The sequence below is a fragment of the Amia ocellicauda genome, chromosome 8, assembly GCF_036373705.1.
Source record: "Amia ocellicauda isolate fAmiCal2 chromosome 8, fAmiCal2.hap1, whole genome shotgun sequence".
NCBI classification, from domain to species: Eukaryota; Metazoa; Chordata; class Actinopteri; order Amiiformes; family Amiidae; genus Amia; species Amia ocellicauda.
In genome coordinates, this window is record NC_089857.1 from 9,689,284 (window position 1) to 9,705,194 (window position 15,911).

Sequence of the window (15,911 nt, forward strand, 5' to 3'; positions counted from 1 at the left end):
TCCCAGGCGGTCTCCCATGCAAGTACTGACCAGGCCCGAGCCTGCTTAGCTTCCGAGATCGGACGAGATCGGGCGTATTCAGGCTAGTATGGCCGTAAGCCAGGAATGCTGTCCCTGAAGCTCTACTTAAAGGGAAGGCAATATCCGTTTCTGCCGTACATACTTACAGTTGAACTGTCTCTCTACTCTAAAGCCCGGGACACACCAGCGCGCCGCAGACAGTCCCTGCTAACACGCCACGTTGTGGCAACATTGTGGCAACGTTGTGCGTTAGCTGGGGTGCCACACCAGACCGGAACTATATTTTACAAAACGAACACATTGTCTTGATAATACAGCTGTAATTGAGTGCCTGACATGCCAGTCAAGCGCAATCTTGAGAAGGTGTGCATTTCAGTAAGGATTTCAATTGACATGCAGTATGAAACTGAAAGGAGGTTGCATCACTATGATGCATAACATTGCATGTATTGTATTTTCAAGTGTGTGCATTCATCCTGTTGTCATTTTGTTTTGAAAGCAGAAGAATCATTCAACAGGTTGCTGAGACAAATGTAAACCAGTAAAACATATGAAGAGAAACAAACCTTGAATATAAGTTCAGTTGTTTAAACATTTGACAAACTATGGTGAGGGGGTAAGAAAACACACAAATCCAGCAGCTCCTGTATTTCAATACACCAGAACCCAATATTATTGGCGAGTCGGGTAGTCCATCATCACAGTTCGAGGGCAGGCATCATTTCAGTAATTTCATCCCGTTGCATTCACATCCGTGCCTTGAATGAGATTGAATGTGATCTTTGCTCTCAAGTATGTTCCCAAGTTTTACACTTTCGTGCTTTGCATGAATGGGAATGGAACCGTGTGTGTTGAATGAGGCTCCTTGTGAGCACTGATCTTTGTCCGGTGCAGTTCCTTTTTGTGTTGCTGTAATTGTGTCATTTCTCGATGAGAAAGATTAGGCAACATTTAGTCACTTCTAGCCATGATGCTCAATTTATTTACGAATGTACCCTAGTTACTAGGGACCGTTTTCGTTGGAGAACAAGATCTATTGTATGCCTGTGTATTTGGGGAAGTCAAATCTGAAATAATGATGAAATTGCGTGTATCCAAAGTTAAAACTCGTGATTTGTCGCGCTCTGGTGTGTAAAAGATGCAAAAGCTTACAGCACCTGGTATTCCCAGGCGGTCTCCCATCCAAGTACTGACCAGGCCCGAGCCTGCTTAGCTTCCGAGATCGGACGAGATCGGGCGTATTCAGGCTAGTATGGCCGTAAGCCAGGGAGGCTGTCCCTGACGCTCTACTTAAAGGGATGGCAATATCCGTTTCTGCCGTTCATACTTACAGTTGAACTGTCTCTCTACTCTAAAGCCCGGGACACACCAGCGCGCCGCAGACAGTCCCTGCTAATATGCCACGTTGTGGCAACGTTGTGCGTTAGCTGGGGTGCCACACCAGACCGGAACTATATTTTACAAAACGAACACATTTGTCTTGATAAAACAGCTGTAATTGAGTGCCTGACACGCCAGTCAAGCGAAATCTTGAGAAGGTGTGCATTTCAGTAAGGATTTCAATTGACATGCAGTATGAAACTGAAAGGAGGTTGCATCACTATGATGCATAACATTGCATGTATTGTATTTTCAAGTGTGTGCATTCATCCTGTTGTCATTTTGTTTTGAAAGCAGAAGAATCATTCAACAGGTTGCTGAGACAAATGTAAACCAGTAAAACATATGAAGAGAAACAAACCTTGAATATAAGTTCAGTTGTTTAAACATTTGACAAACTATGGTGAGGGGGTAAGAAAACAAACAAATCCAGCAGCTCCTGTATTTCAATACACCAGAACCCAATATTATTGGCGTGTCGGGTAGTCCATCATCACAGTTCGAGGGCAGGCATCATTTCAGTAATTTCATCCCGTTGCATTCACATCCGTGCCGTGAATGAGATTGAATGTGATCTTTGCTCTCAAGTATGTTCCCAAGTTTTACACTTTCGTGCTTTGCATGAATGGGAATGGAACCGTGTGTGTTGAATGAGGCTCCTTGTGAGCACTGAACTTTGTCCGGTGGAGTTCCTTTTTGTGTTGCTGTAATTGTGTCATTTCTCGATGAGAAAGATTAGGCAACATTTAGTCACTTCTAGCCATGATGCTCAATTTATTTACGAATGTACCCTAGTTACTAGGGACCGTTTACGTTGGAGAACAAGATCTATTGTATGCCTGTGTATTTGGGGAAGTAAAATCTGAAATAATGATGAAATTGTGTGTATCCAAAGTTAAAACTCGTGATTTGTCGCCCTCTGGTGTGTAAAAGGTGCAAAAGCTTACAGCACCTGGTATTCCCAGGCGGTCTCCCATCCAAGTACTGACCAGGCCCAAGCCTGCTTGGCTTCCGAGATCGGACGAGATCGGGCGTATTCAGGCTAGTATGGCCGTAAGCCAGGGAGGCTGTCCCTGACGCTCTACTTAAAGGGAAGGCAATATCCGTTTCTGCCGGTCATACTTGCAGTTGAACTGTATCTCTACTCTAAAGCCCGGGACACACCAGCGCGCCGCAGACAGTCCCTGCTAACACGCCACGTTGTGGCAACATTGTGGCAACGTTGTGCGTTAGCTGGGGTGCCACACCAGACCGGAACTATATATTACAAAACGAACACATTGTCTTGATAAAACAGCTGTAATTGAGTGCCTGACACGCCAGTCAAGCGCAATCTTGAGAAGGTGTGCATTTCAGTAAGGATTTCAATTGACATGCAGTATGAAACTGAAAGGAGGTTGCATCACTATGATGCATAACATTGCATGTATTGTATTTTCAAGTGTGTGCATTCATCCTGTTGTCATTTTGTTTTGAAAGCAGAAGAATCATTCAACAGGTTGCTGAGACAAATGTAAACCAGTAAAACATATGAAGAGAAACAAACCTTGAATATAAGTTCAGTTGTTTAAACATTTGACAAACTATGGTGAGGGGGTAAGAAAACACACAAATCCAGCAGCTCCTGTATTTCAATACACCAGAACCCAATATTATTGGCGAGTCGGGTAGTCCATCATCACAGTTCGAGGGCAGGCATCATTTCAGTAATTTCATCCCGTTGCATTCACATCCGTGCCTTGAATGAGATTGAATGTGATCTTTGCTCTCAAGTATGTTCCCAAGTTTTACACTTTCGTGCTTTGCATGAATGGGAATGGAACCGTGTGTGTTGAATGAGGCTCCTTGTGAGCACTGAACTTTGTCCGGTGGAGTTCCTTTTTGTGTTGCTGTAATTGTGTCATTTCTCGATGAGAAAGATTAGGCAACATTTAGTCAATTCTAGCCATGATGCTCAATTTATTTACGAATGTACCCTAGTTACTAGGGACCGTTTACGTTGGAGAACAAGATCTATTGTATGCCTGTGTATTTGTGGAAGTCAAATCTGAAATAATGATGAAATTGCGTGTATCCAAAGTTAAAAATCGTGATTTGTCGCCCTCTGGTGTGTAAAAGATGCAAAAGCTTGCAGCACCTGGTATTCCCAGGCGGTCTCCCATCCAAGTACTGACCAGGCCCGAGCCTGCTTAGCTTCCGAGATCGGACGAGATCGGGCGTATTCAGGCTAGTAGGCCGTAAGCCAGGGAGGCTGTCCCTGACGCTCTACTTAAAGGGAAGGCAATATCCGTTTCTGCCGTTCATACTTACAGTTGAACTGTCTCTCTACTCTAAAGCCCGGGACACACCAGCGCGCCGCAGACAGTCCCTGCTAACACGCCACGTTGTGGCAACATTGTGGCAACGTTGTGCGTTAGCTGGGGTGCCACACCAGACCGGAACTATATATTACAAAACGAACACATTGTCTTGATAAAACAGCTGTAATTGAGTGCCTGACACGCCAGTCAAGCGCAATCTTGAGAAGGTGTGCATTTCAGTAAGGATTTCAATTGACATGCAGTATGAAACTGAAAGGAGGTTGCATCACTATGATGCATAACATTGCATGTATTGTATTTTCAAGTGTGTGCATTCATCCTGTTGTCATTTTGTTTTGAAAGCAGAAGAATCATTCAACAGGTTGCTGAGACAAATGTAAACCAGTAAAACATATGAAGAGAAACAAACCTTGAATATAAGTTCAGTTGTTTAAACATTTGACAAACTATGGTGAGGGGGTAAGAAAACACACAAATCCAGCAGCTCCTGTATTTCAATACACCAGAACCCAATATTATTGGCGAGTCGGGTAGTCCATCATCACAGTTCGAGGGCAGGCATCATTTCAGTAATTTCATCCCGTTGCATTCACATCCGTGCCTTGAATGAGATTGAATGTGATCTTTGCTCTCAAGTATGTTCCCAAGTTTTACACTTTCGTGCTTTGCATGAATGGGAATGGAACCGTGTGTGTTGAATGAGGCTCCTTGTGAGCACTGAACTTTGTCCGGTGGAGTTCCTTTTTGTGTTGCTGTAATTGTGTCATTTCTCGATGAGAAAGATTAGGCAACATTTAGTCACTTCTAGCCATGATGCTCAATTTATTTACGAATGTACCCTAGTTACTAGGGACCGTTTACGTTGGAGAACAAGATCTATTGTATGCCTGTGTATTCGGGGAAGTCAAATCTGAAATAATGATGAAATTGCGTGTATCCAAAGTTAAAACTCGTGATTTGTCGCCCTCTGGTGTGTAAAAGATGCAAAAGCTTACAGCACCTGGTATTCCCAGGCGGTCTCCCATCCAAGTACTGACCAGGCCCGAGCCTGCTTAGCTTCCGAGATCGGACGAGATCGGGCGTATTCAGGCTAGTATGGCCGTAAGCCAGGGAGGCTGTCCCTGACGCTCTACTTAAAGGGAAGGCAATATCCGTTTCTGCCGCTCATACTTGCAGTTGAACTGTCTCTCTACTCTAAAGTCCGGGACACACCAGCGCGCCGCAGACAGTCCCTGCTAACACGAAACGTTGTGGCAACGTTGTGCGTTAGCTGGGGTGCCACACCAGACCGGAACTATATATTACAAAACGAACACATTGTCTTGATAAAACAGCTGTAATTGAGTGCCTGACACGCCAGTCAAGCGCAATCTTGAGAAGGTGTGCATTTCAGTAAGGATTTCAATTGACATGCAGTATGAAACTGAAAGGAGGTTGCATCACTATGATGCATAACATTGCATGTATTGTATTTTCAAGTGTGTGCATTCATCCTGTTGTCATTTTGTTTTGAAAGTAGAAGAATCATTTTTGCTGAGGTTGCTGAGACAAATGTAAACCAGTAAAACATATGAAGAGAAACAAACCTTGAATATAAGTTCAGTTGTTTAAACATTTGACAAACTATGGTGAGGGGGTAAGAAAACACACAAATCCAGCAGCTCCTGTATTTCAATACACCAGAACCCAATATTATTGGCGAGTCGGGTAGTCCATCATCACAGTTCGAGGGCAGGCATCATTTCAGTAATTTCATCCCGTTGCATTCACATCCGTGCCTTGAATGAGATTGAATGTGATCTTTGCTCTCAAGTATGTTCCCAAGTTTTACACTTTCGTGCTTTGCATGAATGGGAATGGAACCATGTGTGTTGAATGAGGCTCCTTGTGAGCACTGAACTTTGTCCGGTGGAGTTCCTTTTTGTGTTGCTGTAATTGTGTCATTTCTCGATGAGAAAGATTAGGCAACATTTAGTCACTTCTAGCCATGATGCTCAATTTATTTATGAATGTACCCTAGTTACTAGGGACCGTTTACGTTGGAGAACAAGATCTATTGTATGCCTGTGTATTTGGGGAAGTCAAATCTGAAATAATGATGAAATTGCGTGTATCCAAAGTTAAAACTCGTGATTTGTCGCCCTCTGGTGTGTAAAAGATGCAAAAGCTTACAGCACCTGGTATTCCCAGTCGGTCTCCCATCCAAGTACTGACCAGGCCCGAGCCTGCTTAGCTTCCGAGATCGGACGAGATCGGGCGTATTCAGGCTAGTATGGCCGTAAGCCAGGGAGGCTGTCCCTGACGCTCTACTTAAAGGGAAGGCAATATCCGTTTCTGCCGTTCATACTTACAGTTGAACTGTCTTTCTACTCTAAAGCCCGGGACACACCAGCGCACCGCAGACAGTCCCTGCTAACACGCCACGTTGTGGCAACATTGTGGCAACGTTGTGCGTTAGCTGGGGTGCCACACCAGACCGGAACTATATATTACAAAACGAACACATTGTCTTGATAAAACAGCTGTAATTGAGTGCCTGACACGCCAGTCAAGCGCAATCTTGAGAAGGTGTGCATTTCAGTAAGGATTTCAATTGACATGCAGTATGAAACTGAAAGGAGGTTGCATCACTATGATGCATAACATTGCATGTATTGTATTTTCAAGTGTGTGCATTCATCCTGTTGTCATTTTGTTTTGAAAGTAGAAGAATCATTTTTGCTGAGGTTGCTGAGACAAATGTAAACCAGTAAAACATATGAAGAGAAACAAACCTTGAATATAAGTTCAGTTGTTTAAACATTTGACAAACTATGGTGAGGGGGTAAGAAAACACACAAATCCAGCAGCTCCTGTATTTCAATACACCAGAACCCAATATTATTGGCGAGTCGGGTAGTCCATCATCACAGTTCGAGGGCAGGCATCATTTCAGTAATTTCATCCCGTTGCATTCACATCCGTGCCTTGAATGAGATTGAATGTGATCTTTGCTCTCAAGTATGTTCCCAAGTTTTACACTTTCGTGCTTTGCATGAATGGGAATGGAACCGTGTGTGTTGAATGAAGCTCCTTGTGAGCACTGAACTTTGTACGGTGGAGTTCCTTTTTTGTTGCTGTAATTGTGTCATTTCTTGATGAGAAAGATTAGGCAACATTTAGTCACTTCTAGCCATGATGCTCAATTTATTGACGAATGTACCCTAGTTACTAGGGACCGTTTACGTTGGAGAACAAGATCTATTGTATGCCTGTGTATTTGGGGAAGTAAAATCTGAAATAATGATGAAATTGCGTGTATCCAAAGTTAAAACTCGTGATTTGTCGCCCTCTGGCGTGTAAAAGGTGCAAAAGCTTACAGCACCTGGTATTCCCAGGCAGTCTCCCATCCAAGTACTGACCAGGCCCGAGCCTGCTTAGCTTCCGAGATCGGACGAGATCGGGCGTATTCAGGCTAGTATGGCCGTAAGCCAGGGAGGCTGTCCCTGACACTCTACTTAAAGGGAAGGCAATATCCGTTTCTGCCGTTCATACTTACAGTTGAACTGTCTCTCTACTCTAAAGCCCGGGACACACCAGCGCGCCGCAGACAGTCCCTGCTAACACGAAACGTTGTGGCAACGTTGTGCGTTAGCTGGGGTGCCACACCAGACCGGAACTATATTTTACAAAACGAACACATTGTCTTGATAAAACAGCTGTAATTGAGTGCCTGACACGCCAGTCAAGCACAATCTTGAGAAGGTGTGCATTTCAGTAAGGATTTCAATTGACATGCTGTATGAAACTGAAAGGAGTGTGCATCACTATGATGCATAACATTGCATGTATTGTATTTTCAAGTGTGTGCATTCATCCTGTTGTCATTTTGTTTTGAAAGCAGAAGAATCATTCAACAGGTTGCTGAGACAAATGTAAACCAGTAAAACATATGAAGAGAAACAAACCTTGAATATAAGTTCAGTTGTTTAAACATTTGACAAACTATGGTGAGGGGGTAAGAAAACACACAAATCCAGCGGCTCCTGTATTTCAATACACCAGAACCCAATATTATTGGTGAGTCGGGTAGTCCATCATCACAGTTCGAGGGCAGGCATCATTTCAGTAATTTCATCCCGTTGCATTCACATGCGTGCCTTGAATGAGATTGAATGTGATCTTTGCTCTCAAGTATGTTCTCAAGTATGTTCCCAAGTTTTACACTTTCGTGCTTTGCATGAATGGGAATGGAACCGTGTGTGTTGAATGAGGCTCCTTGTGAGCACTGAACTTTGTCCGGTGGAGTTCCTTTTTTGTTGCTGTAATTGTGTCATTTCTTGATGAGAAAGATTAGGCAACATTTAGTCACTTCTAGCCATGATGCTCAATTTATTGACGAATGTACCCTAGTTACTAGGGACCGTTTACGTAGGAGAACAAGATCTATTGTATGCCTATGTATTTGGGGAAGTCAAATCTGAAATAATGATGAAATTGTGTGTATCCAAAGTTAAAACTCGTGATTTGTCGCCCTCTGGTGTGTAAAAGGTGCAAAAGCTTACAGCACCTGGTATTCCCAGGCGGTCGCCCATCCAAGTACTGACCAGGCCCGAGTCTGCTTGGCTTCCGAGATCGGACGAGATCGGGTGTATTCAGGCTAGTATGGCCGTTAGCCAGGAAGGCTGTCCCTGACGCTCTACTTAAAGGGAAGGCAATATCCGTTTCTGCCGTTCATACTTACAGTTGAACTGTCTCTCTACTCTAAAGCCCGGGACACACCAGCGCGCCGCAGACAGTCCCTGCTAACACGCCACGTTGTGGCAACATTGTGGCAACGTTGTGCGTTAGCTGGGGTGCCACACCAGACCGGAACTATATTTTACAAAACGAACACATTGTCTTGATAAAACAGCTGTAATTGAGTGCCTGACACGCCAGTCAAGCACAATCTTGAGAAGGTGTGCATTTCAGTAAGGATTTCAATTGACATGCTGTATGAAACTGAAAGGAGGTTGCATCACTATGATGCATAACATTGCATGTATTGTATTTTCAAGTGTGTGCATTCATCCTGTTGTCATTTTGTTTTGAAAGCAGAAGAATCATTCAACAGGTTGCTGAGACAAATGTAAACCAGTAAAACATATGAAGAGAAACAAACCTTGAATATAAGTTCAGTTGTTTAAACATTTGACAAACTATGGTGAGGGGGTAAGAAAACACACAAATCCAGCGGCTCCTGTATTTCAATACACCAGAACCCAATATTATTGGTGAGTCGGGTAGTCCATCATCACAGTTCGAGGGCAGGCATCATTTCAGTAATTTCATCCCGTTGCATTCACATGCGTGCCTTGAATGAGATTGAATGTGATCTTTGCTCTCAAGTATGTTCTCAAGTATGTTCCCAAGTTTTACACTTTCGTGCTTTGCATGAATGGGAATGGAACCGTGTGTGTTGAATGATGCTCCTTGTGAGCACTGAACTTTGTACGGTGGAGTTCCTTTTTTGTTGCTGTAATTGTGTCATTTCTTGATGAGAAAGATTAGGCAACATTTAGTCACTTCTAGCCATGATGCTCAATTTATTGACGAATGTACCCTAGTTACTAGGGACCGTTTACGTTGGAGAACAAGATCTATTGTATGCCTGTGTATTTGGGGAAGTAAAATCTGAAATAATGATGAAATTGCGTGTATCCAAAGTTAAAACTCGTGATTTGTCGCCCTCTGGTGTGTAAAAGGTGCAAAAGCTTACAGCACCTGGTATTCCCAGGCGGTCGCCCATCCAAGTACTGACCAGGCCCGAGTCTGCTTGGCTTCCGAGATCGGACGAGATCGGGTGTATTCAGGCTAGTATGGCCGTAAGCCAGGAAGGCTGTCCCTGACGCTCTACTTAAAGGGAAGGCAATATCCGTTTCTGCCATTCATAGTTACAGTTGAACTGTCTCTCTACACTCATGCCCGGGACACACCAGCACGCCGCATACAGTCCCTGCTAACACGCCACGTTGTGGCAACGTTGTGCGTTAGCTGGGGTGCCACACCAGACCGGAACTATATTTTACAAAACGAACACATTGTCTTGATAATACAGCTGTAATTGAGTGCCTGACACGCCAGTCAAGCGCAATCTTGAGAAGGTGTGCATTTCAGTAAGGATTTCAATTGACATGCAGTATGAAACTGAAAGGAGGTTGCATCACTATGATGCATAACATTGCATGTATTGTATTTTCAAGTGTGTGCATTCATCCTGTTGTCATTTTGTTTTGAAAGCAGAAGAATCATTCAACAGGTTGCTGAGACAAATGTAAACCAGTAAAACATATGAAGAGAAACAAACCTTGAATATAAGTTCAGTTGTTTAAACATTTGACAAACTATGGTGAGGGGGTAAGAAAACACACAAATCCAGCAGCTCCTGTATTTCAATACACCAGAACCCAATATTATTGGCGAGTCGGGTAGTCCATCATCACAGTTCGAGGGCAGGCATCATTTCAGTAATTTCATCCCGTTGCATTCTCATCCGTGCCTTGAATGAGATTGAATGTGATCTTTGCTCTCAAGTATGTTCCCAAGTTTTACACTTTCGTGCTTTGCATGAATGGGAATGGAACCGTGTGTGTTGAATGAGGCTCCTTGTGAGCACTGAACTTTGTCCAGTGGAGTTCCTTTTTGTGTTGCTGTAATTGTGTCATTTCTCGATGAGAAAGATTAGGCAACATTTAGTCACTTCTAGCCATGATGCTCAATTTATTTACGAATGTACCCTAGTTACTAGGGACCGTTTACGTTGGAGAACAAGATCTATTGTATGCCTGTGTATTTGGGGAAGTCAAATCTGAAATAATGATGAAATTGCGTGTATCCAAAGTTAAAACTCGTGATTTGTCGCCCTCTGGTGTGTAAAAGATGCAGAAGCTTACAGCACCTGGTATTCCCAGGCGGTCTCCCATCCAAGTACTGACCAGGCCCGAGCCTGCTTGGCTTCCGAGATCGGACGAGATCGGGCGTATTCAGGCTAGTATGGCCGTAAGCCAGGGAGGCTTTCCCTGACGCTCTACTTAAAGGGAAGGCAATATCCGTTTCTGCCGCTCATACTTGCAGTTGAACTGTCTCTCTACTCTAAAGTCCGGGACACACCAGCGCGCCGCAGACAGTCCCTGCTAACACGAAACGTTGTGGCAACGTTGTGCGTTAGCTGGGGTGCCACACCAGAACGGAACTATATTTTACAAAACGAACACATTGTCTTGATAATACAGCTGTAATTGAGTGCCTGACACGCCAGTCAAGCGCAATCTTGAGAAGGTGTGCATTTCAGTAAGGATTTCAATTGACATGCAGTATGAAACTGAAAGGAGGTTGCATCACTATGATGCATAACATTGCATGTATTGTATTTTCAAGTGTGTGCATTCATCCTGTTGTCATTTTAATTTGAAAGCAGAAGAATCATTCAACAGGTTGCTGAGACGAATGTAAACCAGTAAAACATATGAAGAGAAACAAACCTTGAATATAAGTTCAGTTGTTTAAACATTTGACAAACTATGGTGAGGGGGTAAGAAAACACACAAATCCAGCAGCTCCTGTATTTCAATACACCAGAACCCAATATTATTGGCGAGTCGGGTAGTCCATCATCACAGTTCGAGGGCAGGCATCATTTCAGTAATTTCATCCCGTTGCATTCACATCCGTGCCTTGAATGAGATTGAATGTGATCTTTGCTCTCAAGTATGTTCCCAAGTTTTACACTTTCGTGCTTTGCATGAATGGGAATGGAACCGTGTGTGTTGAATGAGGCTCCTTGTGAGCACTGAACTTTGTCCAGTGGAGTTCCTTTTTGTGTTGCTGTAATTGTGTCATTTCTCGATGAGAAAGATTAGGCAACATTTAGTCACTTCTAGCCATGATGCTCAATTTATTTACGAATGTACCCTAGTTACTAGGGACCGTTTACGTTGGAGAACAAGATCTATTGTATGCCTGTGTATTTGGGGAAGTCAAATCTGAAATAATGATGAAATTGCGTGTATCCAAAGTTAAAACTCGTGATTTGTCGCCCTCTGGTGTGTAAAAGATGCAGAAGCTTACAGCACCTGGTATTCCCAGGCGGTCTCCCATCCAAGTACTGACCAGGCCCGAGCCTGCTTGGCTTCCGAGATCGGACGAGATCGGGCGTATTCAGGCTAGTATGGCCGTAAGCCAGGGAGGCTTTCCCTGACGCTCTACTTAAAGGGAAGGCAATATCCGTTTCTGCCGCTCATACTTGCAGTTGAACTGTCTCTCTACTCTAAAGTCCGCGACACACCAGCGCGCCGCACACAGTCCCTGCTAACACGAAACGTTGTGGCAACGTTGTGCGTTAGCTGGGGTGCCACACCAGACCGGAACTATATATTACAAAACGAACACATTGTCTTGATAATACAGCTGTAATTGAGTGCCTGACACGCCAGTCAAGCGCAATCTTGAGAAGGTGTGCATTTCAGTAAGGATTTCAATTGACATGCAGTATGAAACTGAAAGGAGGTTGCATCACTATGATGCATAACATTGCATGTATTGTATTTTCAAGTGTGTGCATTCATCCTGTTGTCATTTTGTTTTGAAAGCAGAAGAATCATTCAACAGGTTGCTGAGACAAATGTAAACCAGTAAAACATATGAAGAGAAACAAACCTTGAATATAAGTTCAGTTGTTTAAACATTTGACAAACTATGGTGAGGGGGTAAGAAAACACACAAATCCAGCAGCTCCTGTATTTCAATACACCAGAACCCAATATTATTGGCGAGTCGGGTAGTCCATCATCACAGTTCGAGGGCAGGCATCATTTCAGTAATTTCATCCCGTTGCATTCACATCCGTGCCTTGAATGAGATTGAATGTGATCTTTGCTCTCAAGTATGTTCCCAAGTTTTACACTTTCGTGCTTTGCATGAATGGGAATGGAACCGTGTGTGTTGAATGAGGCTCCTTGTGAGCACTGAACTTTGTCCGGTGGAGTTCCTTTTTGTGTTGCTGTAATTGTGTCATTTCTCGATGAGAAAGATTAGGCAACATTTAGTCACTTCTAGCCATGATGCTCAATTTATTTACGAATGTACCCTAGTTACTAGGGACCGTTTACGTTGGAGAACAAGATCTATTGTATGCCTGTGTATTTGGGGAAGTCAAATCTGAAATAATGATGAAATTGCGTGTATCCAAAGTTAAAACTCGTGATTTGTCGCCCTCTGGTGTGTAAAAGATGCAAAGGCTTACAGCACCTGGTATTCCCAGGCGGTCTCCCATCCAAGTACTGACCAGGAACGAGCCTGCTTAGCTTCCGAGATCGGACGAGATCGGGCGTATTCAGGCTAGTATGGCCGTAAGCCAGGAAGGCTGTCCCTGACGCTCTACTTAAAGGGAAGGCAATATCCGTTTCTGCCGTTCATACTTACAGTTGAACTGTCTCTCTACTCTAAAGCCCGGGACACACCAGCACGCCGCAGACAGTCCCTGCTAACACGCCACGTTGTGGCAACATTGTGGCAACGTTGTGCGTTAGCTGGGGTGCCACACCAGACCGGAACTATATATTACAAAACGAACACATTCTCTTGATAAAACAGCTGTAATTGAGTGCCTGACACGCCAGTCAAGCGCAATCTTGAGAAGGTGTGCATTTCAGTAAGGATTTCAATTGACATGCAGTATGAAACTGAAAGGAGGTTGCATCACTATGATGCATAACATTGCATGTATTGTATTTTCAAGTGTGTGCATTCATCCTGTTGTCATTTTGCTTTGAAAGCAGAAGAATCATTCAACAGGTTGCTGAGACAAATGTAAACCAGTAAAACATATGAAGAGAAACAAACCTTGAATATAAGTTCAGTTGTTTAAACATTTGACAAACTATGGTGAGGGGTAAGAAAACACACAAATCCAGCAGCTCCTGTATTTCAATACACCAGAACCCAATATTATTGGCGAGTCGGGTAGTCCATCATCACAGTTCGAGGGCAGGCATCATTTCAGTAATTTCATCCCGTTGCATTCACATCCGTGCCTTGAATGAGATTGAATGTGATCTTTGCTCTCAAGTATGTTCCCAAGTTTTACACTTTCGTGCTTTGCATGAATGGGAATGGAACCGTGTGTGTTGAATGAGGCTCCTTGTGAGCACTGAACTTTGTCCGGTGGAGTTCCTTTTTGTGTTGCTGTAATTGTGTCATTTCTCGATGAGAAAGATTAGGCAACATTTAGTCACTTCTAGCCATGATGCTCAATTTATTTACGAATGTACCCTAGTTACTAGGGACCGTTTACGTTGGAGAACAAGATCTATTTTATGCCTGTGTATTTGGGGAAGTCAAATCTGAAATAATGATGAAATTGCGTGTATCCAAAGTTAAAACTCGTGATTTGTCGCCCTCTGGTGTGTAAAAGATGCAAAAGCTTACAGCACCTGGTATTCCCAGGCAGTCTCCCATCCAAGTACTGACCAGGCCCGAGCCTGCTTAGCTTCCGAGATCGGACGATATCGGGCGTATTCAGGCTAGTATGGCCGTAAGCCAGGGAGGCTGTCCGTGACGCTCTACTTAAAGGGAAGGCAATATCCGTTTCTGCTGCTCATACTTGCAGTTGAACTGTCTCTCTACTCTAAAGTCCGGGACACACCAGCGCGCCGCAGACAGTCCCTGCTAACACGCCACGTTGTGGCAACGTTGTGCGTTAGCTGGGGTGCCACACCAGACCGGAACTATATATTACAAAACGAACACATTGTCTTGATAAAACAGCTGTAATTGAGTGCCTGACACGCCAGTCAAGCGCAATCTTGAGAAGGTGTGCATTTCAGTAAGGATTTCAATTGACATGCAGTATGAAACTGAAAGGAGGTTGCATCACTATGATGCATAACATTGCATGTATTGTATTTTCAAGTGTGTGCATTCATCCTGTTGTCATTTTGTTTTGAAAGCAGAAGAATCATTCAACAGGTTGCTGAGACAAATGTAAACCAGTAAAACATATGAAGAGAAACAAACCTTGAATATAAGTTCAGTTGTTTAAACATTTGACAAACTATGGTGAGGGGGTAAGAAAACACACAAATCCAGCAGCTCCTGTATTTCAATACACCAGAACCCAATATTATTGGCGAGTCGGGAAGTCCATCTTCACAGTTCGAGGGCAGGCATCATTTCAGTAATTTCATCCCGTTGCATTCACATCCGTGCCTTGAATGAGATTGAATGTGATCTTTGCTCTCAAGTATGTTCCCAAGTTTTACACTTTCGTGCTTTGCATGAATGGGAATGGAACCGTGTGTGTTGAATGAGGCTCCTTGTGAGCACTGAACTTTGTCCGGTGGAGTTCCTTTTTGTGTTGCTGTAATTGTGTCATTTCTCGATGAGAAAGATTAGGCAACATTTAGTCACTTCTAGCCATGATGCTCAATTTATTTACGAATGTACCCTAGTTACTAGGGACCGTTTACGTTGGAGAACAAGATCTATTGTATGCCTGTGTATTTGGGGAAGTCAAATCTGAAATAATGATGAAATTGCGTGTATCCAAAGTTAAAACTCGTGATTTGTCGCCCTCTGGTGTGTAAAAGATGCAAAAGCTTACAGCACCTGGTATTCCCAGGCAGTCTCCCATCCAAGTACTGACCAGGCCCGAGCCTGCTTAGCTTCCGAGATCGGACGAGATCGGGCGTATTCAGGCTAGTATGGCCGTAAGCCAGGGAGGGTGTCCCTGACGCTCTACTTAAAGGGAAGGCAATATCCGTTTCTGCCGCTCATACTTGCAGTTGAACTGTCTCTCTACTCTAAAGTCCGGGACACACCAGCGCGCCGCAGACAGTCCCTGCTAACACGCCACGTTGTGGCAACGTTGTGCGTTAGCTGGGGTGCCACACCAGACCGGAACTATATTTTACAAAACGAACACATTGTCTTGATAATACAGCTGTAATTGAGTGCCTGACACGCCAGTCAAGCGCAATCTTGTGAAGGTGTGCATTTCAGTAAGGATTTCAATTGACATGCAGTATGAAACTGAAAGGAGGTTGCATCACTATGATGCATAACATTGCATGTATTGTATTTTCAAGTGTGTGCATTCATCCTGTTGTCATTTTGTTTTGAAAGCAGAAGAATCATTCAACAGGTTGCTGAGACAAATGTAAACCAGTAAAA

At 43.6% G+C, this 15,911-nt stretch overlaps 14 non-coding genes across 14 annotated transcripts in view; all 14 read right to left on the bottom strand.

Moving 5' to 3' along the window:
* LOC136756310 (5S ribosomal RNA) overlaps positions 1-100 on the bottom strand; it is a 119-nt gene extending 19 nt beyond the window's left edge. Inside the window, exon 1 of the ribosomal RNA XR_010818403.1 lies at positions 1-100. This exon is cut by the window's left edge and continues 19 nt beyond it. This is a non-coding gene — a ribosomal RNA (5S ribosomal RNA).
* Positions 101-1,166: 1,066 nt separating this feature from the next.
* On the bottom strand, positions 1,167-1,285 carry LOC136755663 (5S ribosomal RNA). Its single transcript, XR_010817778.1, has one exon. It is a non-coding gene; the product is annotated as a 5S ribosomal RNA (ribosomal RNA).
* A 1,056-nt stretch (positions 1,286-2,341) lies between these two features.
* Positions 2,342-2,460, bottom strand: LOC136755982 (5S ribosomal RNA). The gene has a single exon (XR_010818089.1). It is a non-coding gene; the product is annotated as a 5S ribosomal RNA (ribosomal RNA).
* A 1,066-nt stretch (positions 2,461-3,526) lies between these two features.
* On the bottom strand, positions 3,527-3,644 carry LOC136757478 (5S ribosomal RNA). Its single transcript, XR_010819497.1, has one exon. It is a non-coding gene; the product is annotated as a 5S ribosomal RNA (ribosomal RNA).
* Positions 3,645-4,710: 1,066 nt separating this feature from the next.
* Positions 4,711-4,829, bottom strand: LOC136755664 (5S ribosomal RNA). Its single transcript, XR_010817779.1, has one exon. It is a non-coding gene; the product is annotated as a 5S ribosomal RNA (ribosomal RNA).
* Positions 4,830-5,887: 1,058 nt separating this feature from the next.
* Positions 5,888-6,006, bottom strand: LOC136756231 (5S ribosomal RNA). The gene has a single exon (XR_010818329.1). It is a non-coding gene; the product is annotated as a 5S ribosomal RNA (ribosomal RNA).
* A 1,068-nt stretch (positions 6,007-7,074) lies between these two features.
* LOC136756436 (5S ribosomal RNA) lies at positions 7,075-7,193 on the bottom strand. The gene has a single exon (XR_010818521.1). It is a non-coding gene; the product is annotated as a 5S ribosomal RNA (ribosomal RNA).
* Positions 7,194-8,259: 1,066 nt separating this feature from the next.
* Positions 8,260-8,378, bottom strand: LOC136757162 (5S ribosomal RNA). Its single transcript, XR_010819203.1, has one exon. It is a non-coding gene; the product is annotated as a 5S ribosomal RNA (ribosomal RNA).
* A 1,077-nt stretch (positions 8,379-9,455) lies between these two features.
* On the bottom strand, positions 9,456-9,574 carry LOC136756803 (5S ribosomal RNA). Its single transcript, XR_010818862.1, has one exon. It is a non-coding gene; the product is annotated as a 5S ribosomal RNA (ribosomal RNA).
* A 1,055-nt stretch (positions 9,575-10,629) lies between these two features.
* LOC136756206 (5S ribosomal RNA) lies at positions 10,630-10,748 on the bottom strand. Its single transcript, XR_010818305.1, has one exon. It is a non-coding gene; the product is annotated as a 5S ribosomal RNA (ribosomal RNA).
* Positions 10,749-11,803: 1,055 nt separating this feature from the next.
* On the bottom strand, positions 11,804-11,922 carry LOC136756207 (5S ribosomal RNA). The gene has a single exon (XR_010818306.1). It is a non-coding gene; the product is annotated as a 5S ribosomal RNA (ribosomal RNA).
* A 1,055-nt stretch (positions 11,923-12,977) lies between these two features.
* On the bottom strand, positions 12,978-13,096 carry LOC136757262 (5S ribosomal RNA). Its single transcript, XR_010819298.1, has one exon. It is a non-coding gene; the product is annotated as a 5S ribosomal RNA (ribosomal RNA).
* A 1,065-nt stretch (positions 13,097-14,161) lies between these two features.
* On the bottom strand, positions 14,162-14,280 carry LOC136757324 (5S ribosomal RNA). The gene has a single exon (XR_010819358.1). It is a non-coding gene; the product is annotated as a 5S ribosomal RNA (ribosomal RNA).
* Positions 14,281-15,335: 1,055 nt separating this feature from the next.
* LOC136756437 (5S ribosomal RNA) lies at positions 15,336-15,454 on the bottom strand. The gene has a single exon (XR_010818522.1). It is a non-coding gene; the product is annotated as a 5S ribosomal RNA (ribosomal RNA).
* Positions 15,455-15,911: the final 457 nt, after the last annotated feature.